We start from the raw sequence: 6729 nt of genomic DNA, 5'->3' as shown, positions 1-6729 counted from the left end.
TGGTAAATGGGCTAGGATTTTGGCCTGACTCATCATATTTGCCATAATTCTTAGAAAAGAAAGGCATTCGTGCACCATCACGAAAAGAAAGGCATTCGTGCTCACCACCCCTGTCTAATCTCACTATTTTAACATTTCTATCTAATTGTCTCTCGACTTCAGTTATGTATACCTCAAGGATGTCAACAACTTGAGACTTTTCATGAATTAGATACATATATCTATAACGTGAGAAATCATCTATAAATGTGATGAAATATTTTTCACCACTAAGACATGGGACGTTGAGTGGCCCACAAATATCTGTATGAATTATCTCAAGACGTTCATTACTTCTTGTGGCACCTTTCTTGGTGTGTTTGGTTTGCTTTCCTTTATTGCAATTCACATATATCTCAAAATCGGTGAAGTCTAGGTTTTTCAAAATCCCATTCTTTACCAATTTTTCAAATTTATTTCTAGAGATATGCCCCAACCGTCTATGCCACAAGATTAAGGATTTTTCATTAATTAGACCATGTTTTAAACCAATATTCGAATACATAGTTACTAATGATTGTGCAAACTCATGATTTAAGGTAATTCTATATAAACCATCACATAAATTACCAGAACCAATCATTAGTGAATTAAACATTAAATTGAGTTTTCCACAATAAATAAAACTGAATATCCAATATGATCTAATTTAGATAATGAATTCCTAGAAATTGAAGGAACATAAAAAGTGTCTTCTAGATCAATCTGATGACCCGTCTCTAAGATTAGTCGATAGGTTCTAGCTTTGAGACGGTTCCCCATATAGACAAATCTTTCACTTTCCTTCGGTTTGCTAATTGGAAGGTATCCCTACATGGAATTTGTAATGTGGGTCATGGCCCCAGAGTCAATCCACCAAGTGTTAGAAGGTACTTCAGCAAGATTTGATTCATAACAAACAAGAGAAAATTTCTTACATTTCTTTTTGAACCAAGCCTTGCGCTTGCTATAGTCTTTCTTCACATATCCCTTCTTGCCACAAAAGTAGTACTTAACAGTGAAACCATTCTGAGCTCGATTTTCTTCCCTAGGCCCACTTTTTTTTTTTTTTTTCTTTATAGCTCCATGAGTTACAGCCAATGCAATTTAATGTCCTTCCCCCCTTAACTTCACTTCCTCCTGAACACATATTAGTCAGTTCATTCAAACTCCACTTATCTTTATTGGTGTTATAGTGAATTTTGAATGTACCGAACTGTGATGGAAGTGAGTTGAGAATAAACTGCACGAGAAAAGTTTCATTAACTTGCATCTCTAAAGTTTTAAGCTTTGCAACTTTGTCAACCATATTGAGGATGCGATCTTAAACTCCTCGATTGCCATCATATTTCATTATTGTCAATTCAGCCATAACAGTGCCAGTAAGTAGAGGGATGCCCGATGCAAGAGAGTGCAATGAGGTGGGAACTGTCATTGAAATAAGATAGAGCATGTGATGCCCAAATCTTACTCTAAGGGTTAGGGAAACGTCACTAAAGAGTCCTTTGGTCAATAACCAAATAAGATCCTAGGAAGGTCGGAGGAGTCAATATAGTTTCTCTTCTATGTCCAATCACCTTAAACAGCAAGCTATCTTTTTGACAAATCTTAATAGGTATTAACATAAGGTCTTATAAGTAATGCGAAAATAGGCATAAACAATATACCATAAATAATATACATATTAAAGCTTTGAGAATTATAATGATGAACTATTAATATCACATAAGTCTTTCCTTTGGGCAAGACTTAGGTATATCTATTGTCCACTCGTCAAGAATCACTTATGTAGGTCTAAAGTAATTTATGCAACTTTTCAGTTAGTTATGTTACCTTTGGATATTCAATTCTAAGTTGTCAAATTACATAAGTTACATTACCCTACCCAATTCATAATTATTTGAAAGCGACTCTCCTTTGGGCTAGTCTCAATCTCCTAATTATAACTACAATTGAGAATATTATCGACCTTAATATTACCCTTTTAACAATTTTTTTTTTTATGTAATTCTATATTCATAATTTTTGCAAATCTAGACCACTTTGGTAGCTACTAAATTAATAAACCCTATGAATATAGAACAAACCAACAATATTCTCTATTTATTAATTTGAGTTATTTAATTATCATTAATTCAATCACTATTTTAATGAAATCACTATTTATGATTTCTAGAATTTCTTTTTTGTGATTGTTATTACCAATATAATAATAATAATAACTCTAGACGAACATGAATATATATATATATATATCAAATTATGCAATATGACAATCATGAATATCTCATATAACAATCCCGGTTTTCCCCTTTCTTTTTTTTTTTTTTATTCCGGACTCGGCTCCGTGGTTGATGGTTGTTATCTGTGTTGCATTTTCATCCTTTAACTCTTAGTAAGTGAGTTTGGAAATGTTTTGGGCGTGTTTGGAACAGGTTGGTCGAGCTTTGGCCTCAAGTGTTGTTGCCCAGGTTTTAGGTGATCCGCTCGAGCGGGTCCCTTTGCGCTCGAGCGGAGTCCGCATACTTGCAGTATCTTGTGCATCTGAAAAACTTCTACAGGTGTGTTTTTCACGCTCGAGCGGATTTTCTTACGCTCGAGTGGGTCGCGCTCGAGCGGGTATCTTGGCGCTCGAGCGGGTGTGCAATGTCTGTAAAAGTACTGGATGAGTGAAATCTACGCTCGAGCGGGTTTTCTTTTGCGCTCGAGCGGGTGTGTTTTGTTTTTGTGTCTTGGCGCTCGAGCGGGTTCAATTTTTGTGTTTGACGCTCAAGCGTCCTATTCTCCGCTCGAGCGGGTCATACGTATATCAGATTTGGACTGTGATATTTCGAATCACTTTTTACACACACTCTCTCTCTCTTACTTTTCAAAACCCTATTTTGAGAGTCTCTCTCTCTGAAACCACATTCTCTCTAGGGTTTGATCTAGTTTTGAGTGATCTTCCACCCTAGTGCCTTTGTATAAAGTGTAGAGCTCGGTGTGGGCTTCCTATCAATCCGAAAATCTTGAGGTTTGGAGCATTTCGAAATTCTTCATCTTCTCCATTTGAGCTCCAAATTTGAGGTAGGGATTTCCTTGTTCTTTACAATGCTTCGTCTATAGATAGACATGTGGTAGTTTTGTATTGCATGAAAATTATATCCATGTTGGGTTAGTTTGAAAACCATGGGGGTGAACCTAGGGTTAGTTGTTTGAAAATGGGTTTGTCATCATTGATGGTGATTTGGACTAATTGGGGTGTAAATTAGTATATTAATGTTGATAGAAGAAAAAGCCCTAATTTATATTTGATTTGATAAATTAAAAGAGGGGTTTTGTACTTTGGGCCAATACATATGTATTTTGGATCTCAAATGAGATTATTGTTAATTGTTGTTGGTATTTGAGCCCATTTTTGGGTCAATGTTAAGAAAGAGGGAGAAAGCCCTAATTTACTATAATGAATTAATTTGCATAATTGATTTGGAACATTATGAGAAGAACGGTATTGGTTTTTATGAAATGAAATGGGGTTTTGGAATTGGACAATACTGGAAATCGATCTTGGAAATGGGAAATGAAGTGTTAACTCTATGTGAGTTTTAGAAAATGAATATGAGAATTGAATTGTTGTATCTTGAGTGTTGAATACGCACATTTGGGGAAAATTGTTGTTGGATTTAAGATCTCATGAGAGTTGAGTCTTTATAATAGATGTACTAAAATCATGCATCTAGAGGTTTTGTCCTTGGTCATCGGTGAAGGATGACATGGTTGTATTGAATTGTCGTGTATGCGTTACACCTGTGTTGATTGAACATTGTATGTAATGAAGTGCTATCGTACATTATATATGTATAAAGTGTTAGGGAGGAGAAAGGGGATGTACTCCAGTGTGTGGGAGGAGATAGGGCATGTACTCCACACATACTTATGTGTTCATATACTTTAACACATTGCTTATGTATTTGATAGTTTATGTGTACGTATTATACTTGTTCGTTATACTCTATTGTATGGTGATTCTTGGTGTTATACCATGCACTTATAATCAGAGGTACCGTTACCTTCCAGCTGGCGCCTGGAGAACTGACTGTGCTGAGAATAGAAGGTACCACACCCTTCTAACTAGTGCCTGGTAAAATGGCATATTGTTGTGAGAGTTGTATCCTTGGCTTACTGTGCATATGGCCGGTAGAGCAGAGTTCTTATTGTTTTGTCTTAGTGTATCTGAGTATATCATAGATTGTGATGGTTATAGTTTTGGAGGGCCTAGTTGCCTCAATTGTTAATTTTATACATGTTGATGATCTGTTATCTCCCTTTTATTGAAGGCATGCATGTATAGTTATGGATGTATTGAAAACAAGCCAAAATGCCATTGTGAGATTTTGGGAAAGTGTGAAGGAAAAATTGGGCATTTGAAAGTATATTTTGAAAAAGGGAATATCTGTTGTAACTATGGAAAATGTGAGAAAGATAATGGGCTTAGAGAAATTGTTTTCCTAAGAAGTTGTTATTGTTGTGAAAGTTTGGGAACAAAGGTTAATGAAATGAAATGAAAGATGAATCGCTTATAGCGTTGAATGGTTTGACTGTTTTGAGAAAAGCTTATTCTTATGTATACTTTTGTATAAGCTGCCACATTATTATTTCAGTACGAGATTGAACATTCATGATCATAGCTATCTGTAAGCTGTTATTGTTGAGGATCATGTAGAGATCCCTACTGGACTATATGTTCATCCCACGTTGTTGAATTTTTTTTCAGGTGTTAAGCAGGATGTGTTACAAGATGTGGATCTTCTTACTTGTTGGCCACGGGGGCCTCTTTTGTGTTGGCGGAATGCTATATATGTAAAAGGGTTACACCATTCTTTGATTCTTTAATGATGTAAGCCTTCAGGCATTTTATTCAGTATGCTCATGTTGTATTTAATTTGCATTCGGATGAGAGAATTGTTATTTACTTCTATTCATGGGACTGAAGAGTTTATTTCCGCATGTTATCTCTGAACTTGAATTAAGCTAATGAATTTGGTAATGACTTCGAGTAATAAAAAGTGGGGCGTGACATCTCATATAATGGTCAATAAGAATTACACCTAATATAAATTAACCACTTCAATATTTAATATTCAATGTCATAAAATTATATCATGATATCAAAATCAAAATGCAAAAAGTCATTTTTACTCGCATCTCCATTCATCCTTTCATCTTCTAATAAAGTTATTTATTTATTTATTTTTCTTTTCCATTTATGATCCAAACATGTTTTTTTTCTTTCAAAAAGCAATTGTCTAACAAACAGCCTAGAATTAATATAGCTTGTACTTGAAAAATGAAACAAACGGCCTACAATGAATATACTCTTTAGCGAGTCCAAATCCTCTCTAGCCCTCTCTCCGATCAACGACCAGGATTTGGCCACGTCTCTCCTAATAAAATCTACGGCTCAGATTATTTTTTTTAAAAAAATATGAATTTCAAATTAGCTTTGCAATGGACATTACGTGTGTTCACACACTGTCTAAAAAAAAGTGCTTTGACTCTCTCTTTCTTTCCCTCTCACATTCATGGCAGATTAACACACTAAATTCGCCATTTCACAACATTCTACCATACATCCCTTGCGATTCGTTCATTATTTCAACCTCCTCACCGTCAAACCCATTTGGGTCTGCAGTTTTTCCAAACCCTTCGACAACCCTCACGCACCATCGCAACCGCCAACACCCGCCAGACTCCTCTTTCCCACCTCCACCCCTACCAGTGTCGGCTGATCCAACACCACCCTCCCTCATTCTTCTTCTAGATTCAAAATTTTCAAGTCTGTTTTTTCAGAACAAAACTCATGTACAAATCAATAACTCTCTAAAAACAATATAAAGAAAGAACTGAAAAAAATCAAAGAAAATAAAGAAATTGAAGCAACCAAAACTAGAGTGTTGAATTTGGATGATTTATGTGGTTTGAATTTTAGAGAGAGAAAGTGGGTTTGCTTCAAATTTGTGACTTGAATTTTAATTTTTGTTTATTTTCCATTTTTTAGCCTAAATCATCAAATTTTGATGAATTTAACATTTGTGGCTTGATGATTTATTGGGTGTTCTTCCATATCTCTAAAACTTTGGTGGTAAATTTGTAGATTTTATCTTTCGATCAATGTAGAATTGTTGGTCTCATTGGAGTAGATTGGCCACCGTTGGGAAGAGACGAGGAAGGAAGGGAGAGAGAAGAGAGATCGGTCGTCGACAGTGAGAGAAGAGAGTAGATCAATTGTTGTTGTCCATCGTTGGAAAGAGAGAGACAGAGAAGAGAAGAGAGAGAGAGAGAGCAAGCAATATAGCACAAATATAATTTTTTTTTTAGCTAATCTCAGCCGTAGATTTTGTTAGGAGTGACGTGGCCAAATCTTGACCATTGACCAGAGGGAGGGCTAGAGAGGATCTAGACTCCTCTTTAGCTGCACAAAAAATTCAATTTTTAGTACTCCTGTGTTTCTCAATACTCCTTGATATGTTTGATTGTCTCACTGGGATGGAAAGTAGAGAAAATATGGAAGATCCACCGAATTATTAGTTTAATATTTGATTGCAGGATAAAAAGAAAATGATTGAATGTGGAGAACAAGTGAGTCCCCATTAAATAGTCCAAGTCAAGGTTTATTTGCATAGTACTAAATTCCGGATAGTTTAAGTATTGGTATGAAAGATTAAATAAATA

The sequence above is a fragment of the Camellia sinensis genome, chromosome 1 (genome assembly GCF_055761805.1).
Source record: "Camellia sinensis isolate YWXY chromosome 1, ASM5576180v1, whole genome shotgun sequence".
NCBI lineage: Eukaryota > Viridiplantae > Streptophyta > Magnoliopsida > Ericales > Theaceae > Camellia > Camellia sinensis.
Note: the sequence above shows the minus strand (reverse complement) of the source record.